The sequence below is a fragment of the Podarcis pityusensis genome (genome assembly GCF_964106645.2).
Source record: "Podarcis pityusensis genome assembly, chromosome: 6".
NCBI lineage: Eukaryota > Metazoa > Chordata > Lepidosauria > Squamata > Lacertidae > Podarcis > Podarcis pityusensis.
Genome location: NC_138030.1, coordinates 79,487,149 through 79,511,089, shown reverse-complemented (window position 1 = coordinate 79,511,089; position 23,941 = coordinate 79,487,149). Strand labels below are relative to the sequence as shown.

At 41.4% G+C, this 23,941-nt stretch overlaps 1 long non-coding RNA gene across 1 annotated transcript in view; it reads left to right on the top strand.

Moving 5' to 3' along the window:
* The window catches only part of LOC308478763, a 47,178-nt gene that overhangs the window by 16,320 nt on the left and 6,917 nt on the right, over positions 1 to 23,941 (top strand). Inside the window, exons 3-4 of the long non-coding RNA XR_013987242.1 lie at positions 17,992 to 18,083; positions 18,525 to 18,575. This is a non-coding gene — a long non-coding RNA (uncharacterized lncRNA). The remainder of the gene's footprint in view (positions 1 to 17,991; positions 18,084 to 18,524; positions 18,576 to 23,941) is intronic.

Here is a 23,941-nt window from a genome sequence, read left to right as displayed (position 1 = left end):
TTGTTCCAGGCATGGGTTTAGGGCTGTGCAAGAGGTGTGCATGCACTGGGTGCAAACCGAGGTGGTGCCATCTCAAAGCCTGGTAAGCAAGGTGCTGGGCTTAGGGAAGAAGGTCTGAGGCTTTGGCAGGGTCCCAGAGTCCACCCCCTCCTCCTCCCCAAAGCCTAGTTGGCACTTTCCAAGCTTAGGGAAGGAAGTGTGAGGGCCTCCTCCCCCAAACCAGGTAGTGGGAGGGTAGTGTGGAGGCTGGGGGAAGGGCGCCAAATTTTGGCCTTGCACAGGGCATCATAATACCCAAGTTCACCACTGCTTGTGCCCCATAGGCCGCAGAGGAGAAGGAGAGTTGAATCAGCCTCCAGTGGTGCCAAGAGAAGGTGGAGAAGAAGCTGCCGGTCCTTGAGCCACATGGCCGTTGTGTATAGCTCTGGCCCAGGCTCCTCCCAACGTCCTGACATCACACACACAATGTTGTGTCCCCCCATCATCTTCGCAAGCACCTCTGTTTTGCTGTGAATCCTCACCTTACAGTGAAATCTGGGAATCTTCCACATGATGGTCACAAATATCAGATGGGTCAGTATTTATTTGTTTGCTTCAAGCATTTGTAACCCACTTCCCACCAGAAAAGATTCCAAAGAAGGAAATCAACCAGGAAACGTAAATAATGCAATCTATAAAGCAATAAAACAGGCAAACTATCAAAAAGCCCCAAAATAGGATGCTGCAGTGGCCTCACTAATATCTACGGATATCTTTAGAGATTGTTCACAGCAAGGTATTAAAACTTAACACAGCACAAAGTTTATTGAGAAGTTATCCTGAGCTCTTTAATCTTTTGTCATTACAAAATGTCATGTTTGAAAGCTTTGTGGTAGCACAACATTGTAGCTTATATTTTTGTCATTTCGTATGGGGATAATATTTCTAAACTAGTGACTGCTTGAGGAGAGAAACAGCTCCAACAATGAAGCAATTCTTTCTGCTGTGAGATTCAAGACATTTACCCTGACATGGATTACCAGGGACTTGGGGGGAAACTAGATTCCCCACCTCTATGTCTATCAAGAAACTAAACTGCTACGTAGCACAGATCCAGTTCAAAATATACATTAGTCCCATTTAGCTGTTATTTGCAGGGCACTAGTGTGTTGAGCAAGGATGGGGGACCAGCCCCAGCCAGCATGGCCAATGATCAAGGATGCAAAGAGTTGGAGCCCAGGAATTGTAGCTGCAAGCAGGAATTTGTGTGTTGGGTGTTCCTGTGCAGCTGGTGTCGGGGCCAGGGATCAAGGTACATGCTGAAACCAAGCAGGTCTGGGTTTGGCCAGTACTTGGATGGGAAACTGCCAATCCATGCTTTTAGTCCCCCATTGAAAGGGTTTATACTATATAAACATTGGAAGGGAAAATACTAGAATTCAACACCACACTATTACAAATGTTCCACCTGAGCAAACATATCAGATTACCAGACAGAACTCCCCTAATCCTATGCACTGTTCCAGGGGTTCTTCTTACCCTGCCCCTGAGCCAATTTTGGGGGGCCCATGGGGGAGGATAGGGGCAAAATCTCAATTGCAAAAGGTGAAGCCCTTGTGCAGGGCTTCTGCTGATGGCTCTCCTTAGGTGAATCCTGCACAAATCCACTTAGCCAGGGCTGGAGGTGGCTTTTGATTCTTCCTCTCCTTTCTTTTCCCATCTCTCCCCCCCCCCTTCCATTGACAGCGATGGGAAGAGAATTAATTGGGCCAGCTCCAGGACATACGTAGTTTTAATCCATGGGGGAAATAAGGGGATTTGGATCCTGCAGACCCAAGGCCACTGCCAGTCTGCCTCTGGCACACCCACAGAATGCTCCATTTTGGTCCTTACCATTGGCTGAACACTGCTGACAGTGCATCTCTACTACTACTTTTATTATTATATATATATGCCACCCATGTGACTGGGTTCCCCCAGCCACTGTGGGTGGCGTCCAGCAAAATATAAACACAGCATGAAGCATCATATATTAATAACTTACCTATACAGGACTGCCTTCAGATGTCTTCTAAAAGTTGTATAGTTATTTATCAACTAGGGTAGAGCTTTCTGTTGGTGTACTAGGGGGAGTAGCCTTGCTGATGCAAATGCCATCCTTCTGGATCCTTTTCACTGGCAGAGCAGCAGAAAGATCACTTTCAACAATCCCTCAGCTAGCCTTTGGCTGACTTTTAGATGACACTGCCTATGCACTGTATGACTGCAAAGGTATTTCATTTTGGGTCTCTCTGACTCAAGGTCACCAATCCCTCTGCCTATACTATACCCATTACTGCAATGCGTTAGATATTGTTTTCTGTGTTTTATATAATTGTTTCCAGAAGGTCTAGCCAAGTATTGCACTTAGAATTTGTGGTGTGTTTTCAATTTGATTTGAGTAATTAAGGAGAAAAATCAGGCAGGCCCATCCATTTCCTTTTGAAAGAAAGCAAATTTCCATTGGATGTGAATTGCTAATGAAAGCCACTGGCTGGATGATCGCTGTCCTTCTGTTAAATACAAACATGGCCATATGTATTGTGTTGAAAACAAACATCCCCAAATCCACATGCTCTGAGTGTGGTTGACTTTGTGGCTTGGCCCCAGTCTCTTTCCACAAAAAATGTTGGTTTTTATTTGAGTGTCTTCAAATTGTCATTGATTTTTCTAATCTAATTTAATTCCTGATGTAGTTAAGATCAAATCTGCTGAGCCATCTATCTACAAATCAACTTGACTTTACAAGGCAGCATTGCTGTCCACCTATAAATCATTTTTACTTGAGTCTGGAAATTAGAGACAGGTTTCATTTTTTGTGGGGGAGGGGAAGAAAAGGGATTCTTAAGGATACAGCCCTTTGCACACTTACCTGAACACACTGGAACTTACATGTATAAAAATTTGCATGCATAAACATGTATATAAATCACCTTGCTCAGGTATCTCAACCTACCTCATGATGTTGGTTATGGTCGTCCTTCAGACACTGGACTTGACTCAAAGCCTGACAAATTGGATCAATTTTATTCCACCCAGAATCATCATCATTTCCTGATATTCTAGAATACTTCAAGGGGAATTTAGATGATGTATATCTCCATATAGACAGTATGGCACATAACAATGAGCTCACCAGCAGCAGCTGCCCTCCTACAATGGCTTCACTGCAGCTTACTCGGATGGAGATGGTGTCGAACAGGACAGTGGTGTTCCTGCTAGTTCACATGTATAGCCCTTACTCTACCCTGCCCCATATAAGTAAGCTGCAGAGACACAGCTGTTGAGAGGATAGCTTTGCCCCACCACATGGGCAGCTACTGGAGCCCAACCCAGATGTCCACCTGGTTCCACCTTATTAGGTGTACTGAAATGCATACCTCAGTGTACACTGTGTTGTATGAAATGGAGAAGGGTGGATGGAGAGATTAGTGGATGTTTCAAGCTTCTATCTGAAAGTCTTAGTGCTGCAAAGAAATCCAAGCAGTACCTCCACCTGCATCTCTCTCTCGGTGGATTCGGATGAATAATATTAGTGACAAATTCCAGAGAAGTAGTCATAGAAGAATGTTGTGGTTCTACTACACATTTTGTATGGAAATGGTCCCTTTATATCTCCAAGAAGGGCTAGAAAAGACTCCTGTTTGAAACCCTAGAGAGCCACTGCCGGTCAAATGATACTGAGCTAGATAGGCCAATGTTCTAACTTTCCAAACCTAATATGCTAACTTCCCCTCTCTCTCTGATAGAATAGGTGAAGATGGAAAGACAGGCCGGTAATACATTATCAAAGAAAATGAGAGCAAGTGATGCCAATGGGGGATTTCCCATCACAAGGCAAATATTCTTCTGGACAGCAAGAGACAACAGGGTTAAATACCTGTCTAGTGTCTGACACAGCCCCTTCTAGCTGTTGCTATTTAAGGAGCATAAGGCTTTCAATGGTTACTTGCCATGATTAATGTGCTCTACTCTCAATGGTGGAGATAGTATGCTGCTTAATACCAGTTGCTGGGAATCACGTATCAGGGAGAGTGTTGTTGCATTTAGGTCTTACCTGCTGATGGTCTTGCCGTAGGCTTCTGGTGGGCTGCTGTGAGAACGGAGAAAAGAATTCAGCATTGCACTCTTCTGATCTTTCTGGAAACACAAGCATTTCTGTTTGCCAGATGGAATGATTCCCCCCTCTTCTCCCCTTCCCCAGAGTGGCTGGGGAAACTCAGCCAGATGGGCGGGATATAAATAATAAATTATTATTATTATTATTCATGCTCTGTTCTGGGGGTTCTCCAAACCCACCAGAGAAAATTGAGGGAGGATCAGGAGGAACACAGAGGGAGGAGAAGGGTGAAAGCCCCCTTGTGCCAGTGGGAGCTCTTCTGTTGCCTTCTGCAAGTGTGCTGGGTTAGTTGGATCGAGTCCAAAATAGGCAACTAGAGGGGCATTTGGACTGATCTAACCAGCATGTTAAATGCAGTGGTGCATGTAACATCATGCCTAGCATGGCTCTTGAGTCTTAGAACTTAGTTTTCAGAGCATCCACGCATAGGTCAGTATCAAATAATTTTTCAGCTGCTCAGTACTGTCTCACGCATCTATCTTGTCATTCGCCATCTCCATCCAGTGCACCACATCAATGGAGTAACCCTGATACTAGTGATAATAATGGGAATCTACCTCAATAATTGTCAGCCATGGGGATGGTTCCAGGAGCAAATATAAAAGCAGAATCTCCAACCCCCTTTAACCTTGGTGGAGATAAGGGGCATGTCTATCTTGTATTGGACCTGTGAATGAAAAAAGCCAAAGTGGTTTCCAAATTGTGCAGAAACATTCAATCAATATCCCTAAAGTGCCTCCCCCCCTTATTTATCATTTTATTGGACGAAGAGCATCTATGTCAGGAAATTCTAGAAAGACATCACAACGAAGAACTGACATTTACTGAACAAACTATAGAGCTAGCCGCCTGGAACACCTTCACATCAACACTGGGGATGGCATCATAATCTTGCACGGTGAAAGAAATGAGCTCTGACAGGATAGGTTTTTCCTTCAGGTTCTTGCCCTATCACTGCTTTTCTTGAGCCAATAAATACCTTTTCCTTTTCAAAAATACCACCACTAATGTAAAACGGGTGGTTTGCATTTTGCACTATATATAATTTTATATTTTATGTATTCTGTACTGTGTGTGTGTGTGTGTGTGTGTGTATAGTATATTCAGTATGGTGTGTACTTATCTATCATATTTAAATTCAACATGAAAGAAGAATACAAGCACAGCCTGCTTCACCAGGCCTATTATTATTATTATTATTATTATTTTATTAAAAATATTACAAGTAACATTTTTCTTTTATAGGGAATCAAGGTAGCTTACAGCTGCAACAGCTGAAACATAGGGAAAAAACTAATGTAAAACAATTAAACATTAATATAATTAAAAATAGATACATCAAAGTTATATTAAAGCAAACAGATCTTTACAATCAAACTATCGCAGCACCAACCCTTTCCTTAAAAAACAGTCAGTTGCCAAACGTCTGTTGGAACAAGACTTCACAAGCTAGCAGAAGGACAACAAAGAGGGAGCAGTCTAATTTATCTAGGAAGGGAGTTCCAAAGTCTGGGAGCAGTCACTGGAGAAGGTCAATGGCCGATCTAGTTCAGCATCCTATTCTCAACAGTGGCCAACTGGATGCTTGTGGGGAGCCTACAAGCAGGACCCAAGCACTCCCTACCTGTGGTTTCCAGCAACTGGTACTCAGAAGCATTGCTGCTTCTAACTGTAGAGGCAAAGCATAGCCAGCATGTCTAGCAGCTCTCTCCTCCATGAATTTGTCCAATCTTCTTTTAACGCCATCCAGATTGGTGGCCATCACTGCCTGCTATGGGATCGAGCTCCATCGTTTAACTATACATGCTATTAGATGTGTCTGGCTATGCCAGCCTAAGGAGCGTAATAGAGGCAATAAAACTGGCTTGTTCTGCAGGACTGTTGAAAATACCAGACTAATAACGAACCACTGTGGAGAGCTAAAATGTGTTGTTTAAGTGTGAAGCGTTATTATAGATAAGATGCGGTAGAGGTTGCCTCCTTGCCCCAAACCTCAAGCATCAGGATTGACTCAGTGTCTGGCAGCAAATCAGTGTTGAAAAAATTCCCAGCATACAAATTGATAGATAATACATTCCTCCAATTTCTCCATGAGCTTCTGGAAAGAATATGAAGACCAGCTGAGCAATGGAACTCAAGAAGGATGTTGATGGAGTTTGCAATTCCACATGGGAAGAGATGCAGAAGCAGATTTATCACACACGCACACAAAATTTCTTACTTCTTTTGTGCTGACAGTCTCCGAGACTCTGGGAGGCATGTTGAAAAATGCATCAAGTGCAGATTTAAAATGTTATTACAAAGCATAACACAGAAATAATAGAAGCATTTGCTGCAATGGCTCACGATTTACAAAGGAGAACTATTTAAATTTTAAGCAAGCTACAAGCTAAGCTATATAAGTGGTTTCTTTCCCCAGGATCATTTGGATCAAACCAGAAAGGTTAAAGATTTTAAATATTTAGCTAGATGTACCTTTTAACCTTCACACCTCCTGGGAAGAAATCTAAACTCTACCCAAATCATTAAATTAATCCTTGGTGGCCTCTGTAAAATCAAAATTTCTTTTCTTCAGCATGCAAATGATAGCATTAATGTTTGAAAATATACAGCAACAGAAGCCCTTCCATCTGTCAAACTGGTGTTCCAGGCTGAAATCCTTACCATAATCACCATATAGATGCAAAACACAGAAGTTAAGAAACCTGAAATCTTTCTGTTAGAATTAGATTTCAAGTGGTTGACAGCAGCTCATACATTGTTTACTTCAAGACGGGATTACTGAAAGTGCTCTATGTGGGGCTTCACTTCCACTTGATCTGGAAGCTGAAGTTAGTGCAGAATTGCTGCAGCTGGATTGGTGCCAGGAGTAAGACCCTGTCAGCATGTACCGTATTGGCCTGAATATAAGCCTCACTTCCCCCCCAAATGCCGACCGTGAAAAGTTAAAGTGCGGCTTGTATTTGCGACCTTACAGTATGCAGCCAGGAGCAAGCAGCTCCAGGAGTGTAGCAAAGCAGCGCCCGCCCTGTGCGTAGTCCCCCGTCCTCTCCCCCAAGACCGGGAAAGAGCGAGGAAGGGGAAAGGCCACTGGCAACCCAGCGCCCCCCCTGCCCAGTATGCAGCCAGGAGCAGCGAGGAATGGAGCGGCTTATATTCAGGTACAGTGGTGCCTCGCAAGACGAAATTAATTCATTCCGCGAGTTTTGTCGTCTTGCGATTTTTTTCGTCTTGCGAAGCACGGTGTCGGAAAAGTTTTGGAAAAGCTTCAAAAATCACCAAAGTCTTTAAAAACCTCAAAAAAGGCTACCACACCGCGTTCTATGAGTTGCTCCTCGAAGTCAAGTCGCAACTGTATTAACGGTGTTAAGCAAAAGGAAACAAACTTGCAATACGTTTCCGTCTTGCGAAGCAAGCCCACAGGGAAAATCGTTTTGCGAAGCAGCTCAAAAAACAAAAAACCCTTTCATCTAGCGAGTTTTTTGTCTTGCGAGGCATTCATCTTGCGAGGTACCACTGTATTATTCCCCCCCCCTCCAATTTTAAAGGTGCGGCTTATATTCAGGTGTGGCTTATATTCGGGCCAATGTGGTAGTACTGCTGCTCAGGGACCTGCACTGGTTTCTGATCTGCTGCCCGGCCAAGTTCAAGGTGTTATTATTAGTATATAAACCCCTGAACAGCTTGGGACCAATTAACTTGAAAGATCACCTTACCCCATATATCCCCACTTGACTGTTTCAATCTGTGAACAGGCTTGGTCATAATAGAAGATTAGAATTTTATTATTACGGTCACAGACCAGTTCCAGGTCACTTACAATATCAGGAAAATCATAAAACACAACACAAATACATTGAATTGCAATTGGGTATAACAGAGACAATTCAGATATAGCGGCAGTTAAAAAATTATATTAAATCTTGATCACTAAAATATAACCTAAAATTATCATTTAAAACCTTAATCATTTTGGTAGTACAGCTTGTTCCCTAAGTTTTATGGCAGTCGCACAGAATTTCGCCACCCTTAGCGTAATCTCTAGATCCTTGTCCTCTACCAGGAATTTTAGACACTGAAATTTGGACCCATTTGGAGATTTATTGGTCATAATATAGGCATGGAAGCATGGGATCAATTGTGGAATATGGATATAAAATGTACAGCATGTTATGGTCTAAGAGAAAATTATATGAAAATGATATATCAATGGTATCTAACACCGAGAAAACTGGCAAAAATGTATAAATCTAAATCAAATAAGTGTTGGAAATGTAAGGCGAAAGAAGGTTCTTTTTATCATATGTGGTGGTCTTGTAGTAAGGTTAAAGCTTACTGGGAAATGATATATAATGAATTGTAAAGGATGTTTAAAATAACCTTTGTAAAAAAAAAACCCCAGAAGCTTTTCTTTTGGGAATTATAGGGATGGAACTACCTAAACTGTATAGGAACTTATTCATGTACACTACTACAGCAGCAAGAATGTTACTTGCCCCAAAATGGAAAGAAACAGAAGTCCCAGCAAAGGAAGAATGGATACAAAAACTTATGGAATACGCAGAAATGGTGAAACTTACTGGAAGAATAAGAAATCAAGACAACAAACTTTTTATAAAAGAATGGAAATGGTTTACTGAATATTTACAGATAAATTGAAAACAGATAAGAAAATTGGTAGAATTATTGTAATAACCTGCAGTTTTATAAGAGTAATATATTTAAAGTAGATAAATAAATGAGCAAATTAAGTCAATTTGGATATGTAGAAGATATTAAAAATACATTTAAGGAACCGCAGAAAGAGGGGGAAGGAAGTCAAGTTTTGAAACGATAAAATGATTGTAAACTTAATGAAATGTATAAACCTGAAAAGCATAACTAAAATTTAAAAAATAAATAAATTGGTGAACAGGCACTTTTACAGGTGCCCCATAATATTTGTATCACACTTGCAAGATATCAATGTTTTAGTGTGGCAGCACTGACACTTTGGAAATCCTGGCCAATTAACTTCAGCTAGGTGCCTTCACTGTACTCTTTTCAGCACTTGCTAAAAAAACCCATTTCCCCCCCACCTCTCAGATGGGTCCCACTGCTATTATAAGGGAACAAGGGAGGCGTTCATGGTGAGTTCCGGCACCTCTTCATCTAGAAAAATAGCACGGGGCAAGCCTTTGCAGACATATGGAAGCTGGCATGTGGGTTTTTTCAGGCTTTAGCTTCTCACTGATTTTCATTATTTTCTGAATGTTTTTAAATGTTTGTGTGGGGGGGTTGTTTTTTTTTTTTTTACTGATTATGTTATTTTATTTTTTGCAAACTGCTTTCAGGTTTGATTTCAACCAGATGTTCGATCTCTGTGTGATGCAATCATTTGTATCTTTTTAAAGATTCTTAGACCTAAATTTTGTTTACTTGACGAGACGTGAGATTTAAAAAATGCAGTAATTCAGTAATAACCTTGCCCCCACACCCTAAAAGAAGACCCTAACCAACTTACTAAATAGTAAAAATGTTTATTTATTAAAATATAATGAAAACAAAGGATCTGCCAGTTAAGCAATTATATGTGTGTGGGCAGGTGAAATCAATGTATGCATATGGGGAAGCATCCCTCTAACCCAGGCACAGGCAAACTCGGCCCTCCAGCTCCCATCATCCCTAGCTAACAGGACCAGTGGTCATGGATGATGGGAGTTGTAGTCCCAAAACATCTGGAGGGAGAGTTTGCCTATGCCTGCTCTAACCTCTGGTCATGTAAGCTATCACAGTATTAGCTCCCCTGCCAAGGTTTGGAGGAAGACTCTCCTTCCTTGCTACATGAACCTTGTGTAAGGAGAGCCCGACCTGTGCACCTGAGCCCTACTGATCAGCATTCACTGCTCAAGCCAGGCCCTAAACTCACCTTTTTGTGCCCCCAAGCCTCAGGCTATGGGTGATTACTGCCCCTTACCCACATAATGCCTCAAGGTGGCAGTGATGTAAGGTCTTGCATTTCCTTACTTACCCACACTGAATGCAGAGCAGTAAAACTAACAAAGTTAAGGCAAGATGTCCTACAGTGTGAATCAAGCGAAAAGAGGGAATCCTGAGAGCCAATCAGGGGCTTCCTCCAAATTCCTATTCAGCCCCATAAAAGCTGGCCACTCAAAGCTTACACCAGGCATGGCCAAACTTGCCCTCCAGCTGTTTTTGGACTACAATTCCCACCATCCCTGACCACTGGTCCAAGTTTGGCCATGCCTGGCTTACACTACAGAGGAAGGGTGCTGCAAGGCAAAAGGAGGGAGAAGAGGGGGTGGTACAACCCTAAATACTAGGCCGGACTGTCCTCTCTCATTGGGCACTCTTGCCCCCTCCCCCTGGGAGAGACCAACTTGCGTGTCTTTTAAGGTCAAGGGCGTGGGTAGAGCAAATTCACCAGGAACATCATTGGGTAAGAACAGCAGCCCTTCAAGCCTAGACTCCTGTCTCTTACACTGGTCAGTATAGTATTGTATGGTAGCCTCACAGGTAGGGATGGACGAATATATTAGTTTCAGTTTCTCTTAGTTTCTTATCTTTCTAAGCTTAAGATCATTTCTCCACATTTTTGTGATAAAGTGTGCACCCTGACATACAAATCTTCATATGCATTTTGTCTATTACACAGATTTCTGTAAAGCAATTCCTCCTAATATAATGCATTTTTTGTAGGTTAGTTTCACTAATATATGCATTTTAACACACACCTTAACCCTAGTTCCTGCATTTTTGAATGCATTACCTGGCTGGAGAACTGCACTGAAAAATTCAGAGAAGTGCAAATTTCAAAGGAAGGTTGCATTTCAGATGCACTGTTTCAGAAATTTGCGGATTATAGCTTTGCAATTAATCATGAACTGAATTGAATTCCACTGCCCACATCCCTTCAGTCACAGGATATTTAGCCAAGGTGGTTAATGAAGAGCTCAATTAACAATCATACTGCTTGTTAAAAGTAGGACAAACTCTTTCACTAATAGAGGTCAGGTGGCCGTTCACAGAATATAAAGTCTGATGACCCATAGCAGCAGCACCACTGAGAAGCTTGAGACCATGAAAAGCTTCTCAAAGAGTCCCTCCAAATACATTGATACACATAAGCAAATGAGATTCAATGTAAACAGATGAAAAGCCATGTTGGGAGCTGGGTGTGTGTGTGTGTGTGGACCATATGGGAAGTAATTTGCCCTCTCTTTCTCTCCAGGAAAGTGATCTTAGGGTCATGTTGGATAGCTAATGAAAATATCAGATTGGTTTGCAACAATGGTGAAAAGGGTAAGCTCTGTGTTAGGATTGTTAAGAAAGACACCGAGAATTTTAAAAGGCCAGTATTACCATGACTTTTTATAATTGTATGATACAGTCACATTTGGAACACTGTGTATAGTTCTGATCGAAAAGGGCAGTCTTAATCGGGGAGGAGGGGGGAGCACAGAAAAAGGTAAGCGACATGATCAGGGGGTTGGAATATGGCTACCCACCTGAAAATAGTGAATCCCACCTGAAAATAGTGACAGTCTGGGAGCTCCCCTGGATCCGAGCCCGACATCAAAGGTCCAGGCATTTCCTGGCTTTAGATGTCCAGACTAATTGATTCATTAATTAGTGGTAGTTCGTTTTAATATATCTTTACCATTTTTTTTAAAAAAACTGTGAACCACCTTAGAATTATTTTTTAATTAGAGAAAGTATAAAAATAGTTTTAAATACATAGCAAAATAAATCCTCAGACTGATCTGTTTGGGCTCTTCTTATGTTCTCTTATGCATTTGATTATTCTGGACTTGCTGAGTTTCAGCTATATATTTTGCCTGTGTATCTCTGTTGAAGTAACAAGAATAACAACCCTAGGTACAAAAAAAGAAGTTAGTGGGAGCGGAGGCTGTTTGAAGGAAGACTTTTCTCATTAATGTAGATGATTGAAATTGCTTGACTGGTCTATTGAGGAATTACAAAGCACATATTCATTCACTCCGTCTTTTTAAGACAGGTTGCCATTATTAGTAGACACAGATCAATGAGTGTTACAGCAAAATCACATCTACTGTACTTATTGCACCTATGGAGAAGATTTTGCTTAACCTAATTGTTTCTATGGTGAAAAGGAGTACTTCTCAATAGGTTTCCACTGGTGGCTGGGAAAGTAAAGTGTGGGAAAAGAAAAGAATGACACATCCAAGTGCTTTTGTATGAAGAGGTATTATTTTTGGAAGGGCGGATTACTAACATCTCTTTAATAACAAGATTTTGTCCACCAGATTGGAAGAGCATACTCTATGTACATTCATGCCTCTACATATTACAACATCTAAAGAAAATGTCTAATTTTCATAGTGGTACCTGTACTGACAGGGCTTTACAGTGGTTAGGAAATCAGGAAGAGATGGTGGATGCATGACAAAATGTGGAATATTAATGATGTGGAATACTAAAAATATATACAGTGGTACCTCTGGTTGTGAACGGGATCTGTTCTGGAGGCCCGTTCGCAACCTGAACAGAATGCAACCAGTGTCTGCGTGTGTGTGGGTCGTGATTCACTGCAAAATGACCTCATTTTGCGTGTCTGTGCATGCGCGAATGGCGAAACCTGGAAGCAACCCGTTTCGTTACTTCCGGGTCACTGAGGGACGCAACCTGAAAACACTCAACCTGAAACAAACATAACATGAAGTATGACTGTAGTATTGTTGGAGTAACTGAACATGAGAGGGGGTTAATTTTCTTCATGTGTCTAAATCATCCCTTGCATGAGCTAATCGCAGGCACAAGGTCAGCCAAGCCAGTTGCTATAGTAACAGCCGAGTGCAACAACTATATCAGTGATTAATTCATGTCAGTTCAGTAGCTTTCAGTCTAAGTCTGTTAGTTGTCTGGTGTTATGCCTTGAATTGAACTTATTTAGAGCAACGGAGATATTTTTACTTATATGTATCTGTACAGTATATACCTGTACAAACAAGTTGTAGGCATCTACGTCCTGTTTTACTGTTTTACTGAGCCTTATCTTCCACAACAGTAAGCTATATGAATCTTTCTCTGTTTGCACGTGGTGAACTGGTACTGGGAGAAACTTCCACTGTGTGGGTATCTCACCTGAGATTCCGATCAAGTATCTCTTTTTCAGTCCTTTAAAGGAAGTTGAATTTTTTTGGGGGGGGGATTGTAATGACCTATGTGTTCAGCTGTAGGTTGGAACAGAGTCAATGCCCGCACAAGTTTGAAAAATAACTGCAGGAGAAACCCTTAAGTTTGTACACATAGGCTCTATGCAGATCTCCCCAGGAATATATGTAGGTCAGCAGCAGGGACAATTTAAGCAATCTCTGTTCCTATCTGTTATGCAAGTTAGTTGAAAAGAGCTGGTGAAATCTTACATTAAAGAGTGTTTAATTTAGAACCATTTCCCCATACGATTTTCTCTCTGTGGATATTTGTCACTCTTGGGACACCATCATCCCTACTGTGCATGGAAATTTAGTCTGCATCTAAGAACCCACTGTGAATATGGTGTCTGAAGCACCTGCATGGTGCACATTGGAACATTGTGTTGATGTACATCATAGTTGAATTTTAAGTGCATTTTGACAATTGAGTTTTCTTTTACCAGTGAGCTTGAATTTAACATTGCAAGACAAGTTTCACAACTTGTCAAACAACCAGACAAAAATTCTTCAGGGCATTATTCAGCTCGCACTGGCCTCTGGCTATAGAGGCTGCAGGAACATCTGAGAAGAGATTGCTTTTTTGTTTGCTTATTTATTTAGGCTGGAACACTCCCCACATATTGCTTGCACAGTGAGATCAGTGGAACCCATTGTAGAAGCTCCCTGTGGCTGAAATTTTAGCCCACCACATCCCAAGCCCCAGGGCAAATAGCAATGCCTTAGATCTGAAAATTATTGCGGTAGGGAATATGGTATCAAAGAATCTGTTCATTTAAGGCAGCCACTGGAAGCCGGCATAATTGACAAGTCCAGAGATTTAGGATGAGCCTATCAATGGCTTCTAGCCATGTTGGCTATGTTTTTCCTCCACTGTCAGAGCCAGTAGGTATCTAAGGACCAGTTGCTGTGAATCATAAATGGGGAGAGTGCTGTTGCACGTTTGTTCTGCTTGCAGGTTTCACATAGGCATGTGGCTGGCCAATGTGAGAAAAGGATGCTAGACTAAGATAGACCTTTGGCAGGATCCAACAGGGTTCTTCGTATGTTTTTATGAGAGCTCTACATTACAATGAGTCTCGCAGCAAAGGGAGTTTCATAATAACAAAGCAGATAGTGAGACAATCTATGTGTAGCTGTGCTCTCGTCATATATAATTGTAATGCACATGTACGTATAATGTGCTTCAGATGTTGGTGGGACAGACAGGAGGCCAAGTCATGTAGAGCTTTGTAGGTAATAATCAGCACACTGACTTGTGCTTGGAAATGGACTAGTAGCCAGCAAAGTTGCTGTAAAATGGGAGTTACATCTACTTCATAATCAGCTCCAGTCAATTCTTCAAATGCAGCACCATGTAGAACATATTACACTAGTCTGAATGAATGAATGAATCAATCAATTTATTTCGGCCACTGACCAAACATATAAAACAACAGAGAGCATACAAACATAAATGGATTAAAATTAAGCTCTATGAGCTAATGCATAATAAATAATTCTGATACAAAACAACTAAAATATATAAGTTAAAACCTTAATTGCTAATTTAAAACATGTTAAGACATTGGTCTTTAGATTTATTGAAAGCTTGTCTCCTTAATTTTATAGCAGCAGCACAGAATTTAGCCACTTGTAAGGTAATCTCTGGTTCCCTGTCCTCTGTTAAGTATTTTAAGTAATAATCATCTGTTCTGCTTGGGGTTTGCTGCATGATAGAAGTGATAAATTTAGAGTGTATAACCTTGTAGTATGGCATGAGCAGCAGTTTCAACCACATAGGCATGTTCACTCTGAATATGGTTTGCCTTCAGATCTGCCCTGCAATAATGCTGATGGAAGGCCATTAAATCTGGCAAAGGTAAAAGCTCTTCTAAATTTGGGTATTTCTATTTTGGATAAATACCTTGCTGGAGTAAACCCCCTCCCATTATCTTTAATTTCTGGATACCTTGTCATTTCACTCATGTTGGATTGCAGCTCAACATCCCATATTCGTTGCTTAATTGTGGATCTGGCTATCTCATATCCACAGGTGATCAGAGCCTGTGGTGTGAACCCTTAGGCTTCTCAGTTTCTCTTGCAGTGAGGAGTTCCATTTTGTTTTACATATGTCTATTAAAGTTAATGGTGCCAGACCTACCTGGAAGAAAATTAGTTTTAGCCAATAATGGATTTTCAGAATGCATATCTGGGACCTAACTGGGATTTGTCCGACCACCAGGCGAACTGCTATATTGGGCACACAGGAAGGAATCCCCAGCAGACAACTAAAGAATTTTGTTTGTAGAATTTCAAAAGGGGAAGTGTTTTGATAATTGCACACCTGGGAGCCAGTTGTGATATAACTTTTGCTATGAAATACCTGGGTAGCTGTGGGAATATACTGACCTCCTTTCCCATAAAAGAACCTTGTGATTGCTTTGATGGTTTTTTGGGTATTTGCAATTGCATATATAATCTGATTATTCTATGAACCATTTTCATGAAAAATTATGCTCAGATATTTTAAAAATGTTACCTGTTCAATGGGCTAGATATCAATCTGCTGTTAATGTCTCTCTCTCTCTCCTTAAAAAATATCATTACTTTGAATTTAGTATAGTTAATTATTACTTTTTCAATTTTGCAATAGGCTGCTAAGGTTCTTAATAATTGTCTTAGTCCCACACAGGAGAGAGAAATTAAAACTTCATCATCAGCATATAGAAGGACCGGAAGGGACATATTTGCCAATTTTGGTGAATGGGCACATTCTTTCTCCATATTTTCAAGTAGGGAGTTAATATAAAAGTTAAATAAAATAGGTGCAAGGATGCTTTACTCCATTTGTGGGTCTGGATTTGCTTAGTTAAATGTCCCTGCCGATCATATCCTAAGCTTGATATAAAAGTAAATTCTCCATCTTTATCACCTTTGGCACATCCGTTCATTATCACCAGGTCTAACCTACTGGTCATTTGTAAAAGACATAGGCCTGCATAATTGCACCCCCCTTTTTATGGTGCCTGGTAGGTATATGGTGAGCAGCATCCAGTTCAGGAGGAGATTCATGAAAGTGAGTGTATAAGGCATCATCTTTTTGACCAGTTCTAGCTTTTAGGTGTCCAGACACCATTACTGAAGCTTCAGGGAACCTATTTGTCAACTTCCAACTTAACCCAACCATTTTTGACCATCAGTTTTTTTTCTTTGAGGGGGAATATATAGATTGATTAATAGATTATATATTTAGCAGTTTACTAGTCCAAACAAAATATGATAACTACTGCCCTAATCCACCCAGCCATCTCCCTTGGAAGTTCTTATAAACCAGGAAGGGCAAGGATCGGTAGCCTCACTTCTCCAAGATCCTTACCACATCCTTGGACTACTTTAGTACAAAAACAGCAACCAAACAAGCAAGAACCAATGTTACATCTACTGGACCTGTACTAATAATGGCAACCAAGTTAGCAAAGATAAAAGCAACTTTATCTGCAAAGTGGCCCCAACGGGCTATCACTTTTATCCTATGGGTCAAGATGCAGCAGATCTTTGCCCCCCACCGAAGTGCTGTTGGATGAGCATGGGCTGGTTCAATAGTGGTGAATAAGTTCCATTTCTTTTACCATCATCTCTACAACAGAATAGGCCTTCTAATGGGTTCTAGCCCATGTTCAGTCAGATTCATTTCGTGTTCTCTGCCAAAATTGCTTTAGCCATTGTCCCACCAGTCTCATCACTTCAACCCCCCCCCCCCAAAGAAGGGAGCTCATTTGGTTCTACCAAGTGGGAAACGGAATGTAGGAATGATTGTGTCCACCATCTGGGCCATTTTTCCAATCCAGAGGTCAACTAGGACTTCAACAGAATTGCCTTCTGAGATGACAGGAATATCCCTGAAAGCCATCAGAAAATAATTTTAATCCATCAGCTCCCTGGGTTATAATTTGTCATCTACCATCCCAAAGGCTCAGAGTGCTAATAAAAGTCAATGCTATCAGGTAGAGATGCCAGAGATTGTGATACTTGCTCACATTCACCAAAGGATTACTGGAATTGTTAAAATTTCAAATGATATCCAGATGACCTTGCCACATAACCTGGAATTTCCCTTCCCCTGTGAGGAAAATATCATTGACAGGATGTTGAGAGTGAAGCAGATATAGAACAAAATGAGAATTTATATTTACAACTCCTATCATTACTGACCGTACTGGCTGCAGAGGAATCTGACAATATCTGAAGGATAGAAGGTTCTCCAACCCTTATGCATATGTTATCCCCTGCCTGTAATGATACTTTGCTCTAGTGTTTGTGGATTTATTATAAGCTGAATGCAATAACTTCATTTCAAGTAGCCTGATGACAGTGATACCAGTTCAAATGTTAAGTATGAGTAAGCGTAAGACTCATCAGCTGAATCCCATTAGCTATCAGGGTGGAATACTCAGTGTTGCTCAAACTACTATTTCCCCTTTATTTCTGCCATAAAGTACCGTTAATCTTAATGACAGCTGCATACACTTTGCCAAAGCCTTCTTTCTAAACATCTAATAGTACTTTCATAAACATTAATCAGTAAAAGGGTTTAAGAAATCTGGGTGAGAGTATTAGCAAGATAAACGAACATGCAGAAATTCTGTTGATAAAGGTTTGCCACTTTCATGTCATTTTCAGTCCCAAGTCCTGTGCTCAGACAACTCTGGAAACCCATGTCTCTGGACAAAGACCAACACTCAGCTGATCTGATCATGATGCACACTTCAATGGTGAGTTGATATATATGTAGAAATCAGACATCATATTGTCCAGCCTCCTGTCTTGTAAAAGGAGTTCTCACCAACATGTATCAAGGGTAAGCTGAGGGCCACTTGACATTAGTAAGGTAGAAGATGAGTGGGAGTGAATACCTGTGCTGAATGAATCACTTCATTTTTAATGGCCAACATAATCTTCCCAAGTTGGTGGAATTTCTTTTGTTCCTGCAAGCTTCTTCCTACTTCTTCAAGCTCAAGTGACTGTTCTGAGAATTGTAGGTTGTTGAACTTAAGCACCATGGAATACACAGAACCTAAATTACTCATGACTTAGTTTTCACATTTATTTCAATGGAACCTAAACATGACTAATTTGCTCTTGATGCAGTCTTCAGCTGGGTCTTGCTAGTGGTACTACCACCAACATGTTGGTTTTTTGTTTTCTTTCTGCAGAGAAGGATCAAGAAGGAGGAGAATGAGAAAGATAAATATTAAAATACCCAGGTGCAATATTTTAAAATACTTCCCCCTCCTATAAACTTCATAACTTGCGACTTCTCCCTACCACCATCCTTGTACTAACAGTGGAGGTGTAGCAAGCATGAATATTTATTTCTGCACAATGAGATGAAGAACCCTCCTGTTGGATCTCCTTCAAATTACTGGGACGCGGTGTCAGATTGTATTTAACATAATGTTCTATAGCTCAGCGACTGTAGCCTCCCACATTTCCTGTCTTTATATTTGAAAACCCTTCGTTGTTGTTGTTTTTTTAAAAGAGTTAGGGTTTTGTTCAGGATGAGTCTGTACTATTAATATTATCCACAATGCGTGGCTCTGAATTACAACAAGCCATTTCATTAATCTTTTGGGACATCTACCAGCAAACTTGTTTAGCTTAATGAGAGAATGGAAATGTCGGCTTCTTGTCTGGAAGTGTGCAGGAATGAAATCTATTTAATGGAACCAAATGTGGCCACTTGTAAATGATCAAATAGTGCTTAAGCAGGTGTCAAGAAGGCATGCAAAACTACATCCAGAGCAGTTTCATATTAGAAGTAGTGCAAAGAAAGACAAGGGCAGAAACTACCGGTAGTTTTGCCAGTGAACCATTAAGTTTGAGAAATGGAGTAGACAACCAAACTTACTATTACGTGAGGTTCACTTTTGCTTAACTACCAAAGAGGGAAAAGGGCAGGGGGAGTCGCACTCAGTTCAGAGCTCAGTCTTTACATCCTTGAGATCTGGAAGGGATGAGAAGATGAATGTCTGTCCAAAGGCAGCTTAGCTAGAGATATTAGGTATAGCCAACATTTACATCTGAATGCTGGCAATCCCATATGAATTTCATGAATGACACCCAAAAATCTTCCCATTCATCAGACACAAACAAGTTAATACTAACAATCACGTTTTAGTGACTGCCAACTTTTGCCAGGATATTTCTGCATTGTGGAACACTCCCAAAATTTGTCTGGGACTGCCAGCACTCTCCCATGGGAATGGCAAGAGTCACCAAATACCAGACTTTCACTATTTTATGCATATAGGAAGGTGGGTAGAAATGATTTATTTTTGTAGAGTTTTCTGCTTGGCATTCCAACGTGCTTTTCTGAATAGCTATGGAAAGTCCCTGAAGTGTATAAGAAATCCTTGCTTTTCTAAACAACTTCTGTGCAAGTGGGATATTACCCATGCCATCCACACCCGAAAAGCAGTTACACAAACTGATGTGCATTATAATGACAGTTCAGTGCATAACCGCTGATGAGCAGAATTAATTATGGCTGGGAATGTGCATTGGAATGTGCTTCTCATTACGAGTAATGCTGTAAACACACACATAATCAGAAGAGTATTCTAATACACACTCTGATTTGCATCCAGCCTCTGTTTTTCCTCTCTCCATCTCCTTTGTGCAAGAGGTTTCATATCCAACTGCAAATTACCCCTCCCACAACTGGACAGAATGGAACACAAGGAAGGTTTGGGATAACTATCTGCACCAACAGATGGAGGCAGTAATGCTTCTGAATACCAGTTGCCGGAAACCACAGGAAGGGAGAGTGCTCTTGTGCTTGAATCCTGCTTGCAAGTCTCCCACAGGCATCTAGTTGGCCCACTGTGAGAACAGAATGCTGGACTAGATGGGCCATTGGCCTGATACAGTAGGTTACAAGAGCAGCAATGGCCTTGGCAATGAAACCTGGTGGATTACCACAGCATCCTTAACATACCTTGCAGGACTGAGTGGACCAAGATGATCCAGGAGCCGGGAGTTGCATTCTTTTTGAAGACTGAAGTCATTTAGGTTGCAGTTCTATAATTCCAGTTTACCAGGGAGGCAGCTCCATTTAACTCACTCTGACATACCTCTTAGCAGACATGTATAGGATTGCACTGGTGCCTACTAATAGGTCAAAATACTATCTTGTACTCTGCCTGGAAGACAGCTGCATGGAAACATAGATGGTGGATGACTGGTGGAGTGTGTTTCCAGGGCTGCCCTTCCATGGTTACCAGGACGTGTGATGTCACATTCTGCATCATTCAAAGAGACTGTGCAGTCATCAAAGAAAATCTTACGATGCAGCTGCAACTGAGCCGCAAAGTCCTCAATTCTGAGAGTCCTGAGAGGAAAATCCAGTTTTGTCACCAAATATGCATTCTACAGCACACCAGTTAAAGTTTGGAAAAAGATGAGTGTATGGGGACATGATAGAAGTGTGCAAAATTATGCATATTTGGAGAAAGGGGACCGAGAGAAGCTTTCCTCTCTTAGAATATTAGAACTTGGGGTCATCCAATGAAGCTGAGTGTTTGAAGATTCAGGAGAGACAAAACGAAGTACTTCTTCAGGTAGCACATTGTTCAAAATGATGGAATACATTACCATGGTCTGAAGACATATGAGGCAGCTGTCTTGCTGAAGCAGATCTGGGTCTGGTTCATGCCTGGATGTCCTAGTAAGGTTACATGGCAGCAGCGTGGGGTGTGTGTGCCAAAATGTCTTGGACTGACACTACCATTTATAGTGGAATAGGTGCTGGGTGTCACCTCACCCCACCCCTTTTTGTGGCATGCTGCCACATGATGTCAGCATTGTTCAGCTGGTATTCTGGAACAATGTGCTTTTTCTTATATCACAAGAGTCCAGCTTTTGTTAAGGATTCAGAATGGCTTTTGAATAGGTTTATCAAGGACTGACACTGGCAGTTCACCGAATTTCGAAGGCTGGCTCCAAACCAGAATGCCAATACTGATGGCACACGTATCTCTTAGGCTGCTGCGAAACTGCTACATAGCACAGATTTGGTTCATAAGATTCATTAGTCCTATTTAGGTGTTATTTGCAGGGCACAAGTGTGTTGCGCAAGGATGGGGGACCAGCCCCAGCCAGCATGGCCAATGATCAGGGATGCAAAGAGTTGTAGTCCAGGAGCTGGAGTTGCAAACAGGAGTTTGTGTGTTGGTGATGTCGGGGCCAGGGATAAAGGTACATGCTGAAACTAAGCAGGTCTGGGTCTGGCCAGTACTTGGATGGGAAACTGCCAATCCATGCTTTCAGTCCCCCATTACAGAAAACTGCTCACATGAGCAGGTTACATGCACATGAACGGTTATTTAATAATAATAATAATATGTTTATTATTTATGCCTCATCCATCTGGCTGGGTTTCCACAGCCAATCTATTTGACAGGTGAGCCAAATTGCTTCTCCCCACACAAACATACCCTGCGCTTGTCACTTGAGGCCCTTCTCTGTGTCCCCTATCCCAGAGAGGTTCAGAGGGTGGCAACAAGAGAGCGTTCCTTTCTCTGGTGGCTCCCCAATTGTGGAATGCTCTCCCCAGAGAAGTTTGCCTGATGCCATCACTACATGTCTTTAGGTGACAGGCAAAAACATTCCTCTTTACCCAGGCCTTGTCAGGAGCTGCCCTACTCTTGAGTAGAACCCTGATAGAGACACATGCCCAACTGGCATGTTCTCTCCCTCCTGGTCAATCGTTCGGGAGCTTCAAAAGCTTTCCTCTGCCGGAACATCACAGCGACTGATGCCTTGGAGACATCAGCACACTTAGGGATCCACAGAGACTTCACAGCTTGTGTAACAGACCTCAGCAACTCAGCATTTTGGCTAATCTACTTTTATTTACATTTAAAACACTCAGAGCATTCTGACTTAGCTCTTTCCTCTTTCTCATCAGACAGTAAAGAGAAAGAACAAAGGACAATAGTCCTACTTCACAGAACACAGTAACAAAAACATCCTGTCTCCATCACTTCCCACTCTGCGGAATGAAAACATACACCGTCATGTGATAGACAACAATTCCATGACTGCAGACGTGGGGAATGAATCTCCAGTAGGTCTATGGCTATTAAATAATCTATGGCCTGTGAAAGTGTGTGGGAGAGGACTGTTATTTTGATGACTATTTTATTGTTAGGCTGTCTATCAGTATGCTTTTTGTTATGTTTTTATCATTGATGTTCTGAAATGTGTTTTTAATGTTGTACACCATCCTGGAATCTTTTGATAAAGGGTGGTAAATAAATTGAATAAAACAACAACAACAACAACAACTGGAATCTGTTACTGTGGTTAGAAAATATGATGTTACTTTAAGAGATTTATAGATCCCCTGACCACGCAAATAGGGATCATCAGTTCCAGGATAACAGCTTTTGGCAGTCTCACAATAAATATACATACAGATGAAACAGAATCACTGAAGAGTCTGGTAGGCAAATTCAACTGAAATTTTCACTCTGTCCGAGATAATGTCTCAAAGGCTGAGTAAGCTTGAGCATATGATATTCTGGAAGGACCTTTATCTTATATTTAGTCTATGGTCTTCATTTTACAGAACACTTTCCTTCTTTCACTCAACATGGTTCATTCCCCCTCCATGTTTACGTTTCTTTGCCAAACCATAGGTTCTCCAAGCAAGCAAATATTATTTATGCCATTGGCAGGCATGCTGTGATGTATCCAGAGAAATGAATTTGAAACAGTAAAAAAGAAAGCGTTGTAAGGAATCCATTTTAATTCCATGAGTACAGGAATCTTAAATGTACATCCTTCACAGTTTCATCATCCCCAAGGTATAATTCAAAATCTAGGAAAAATATCATTTCACCTCATTACTTTGTTTAAATATTGACACTTTACATTTCATCTCTTACAAATACCCTAGGCGCCTTCCTAGCAGACAAATCCTTCTTTATTTCAGTATTAACACAGCACCCCCCATGGCCCTTTATTCTATATTGAGTTGGTTTGTTTTACATACTTTTCATGTCAATCAATTTAAACCTCCTTGAACTCAAATGCAAAGGAATGTGAAGTACAGCGTGTCATTACTCTAAAAAGTTTTCTCCCCAAACTAGGGTAACTGGTGTCATTGTCAACAGTGTTTCTGACAAGAGTTTACCCCAGTTTGACTTGGAGATCAAGAGGCTGAACCTGAGACCTTTTGAGTACAAAGTATGTACTCTACCACCAAGCACACATATAACCCTCCCTCCCTCCCTCCCTTCCTTCCTTCCTTCCTCCCTCCCTCCCTCCCCCTCCCTCCCTCCCTCCCTCCCTTCCTTCCTTCCTCCCTCCCTCCCTCCCCCTCCCTCCCTCCCTCCCTCCCCCTTCCTTCCTTCCTTCCTTCCTTCCTTCCTTCCTTCCTTTCTCCCCTTCCCTTCCCTTCCCTTCCCTTCCTTCAACGTAGCACTAAGCAGATCACTCTGTCAGTGCAAACATTTCTGCTTGACTAATGGAACAACCTGCCCTCTCTTCCCCTATGCACTGTTCTAGAAGTCCTCTCGACTTCCAAAGAGCTTTTTTTTTTTTTTTTTTTTTTTTTTTTTTAGGT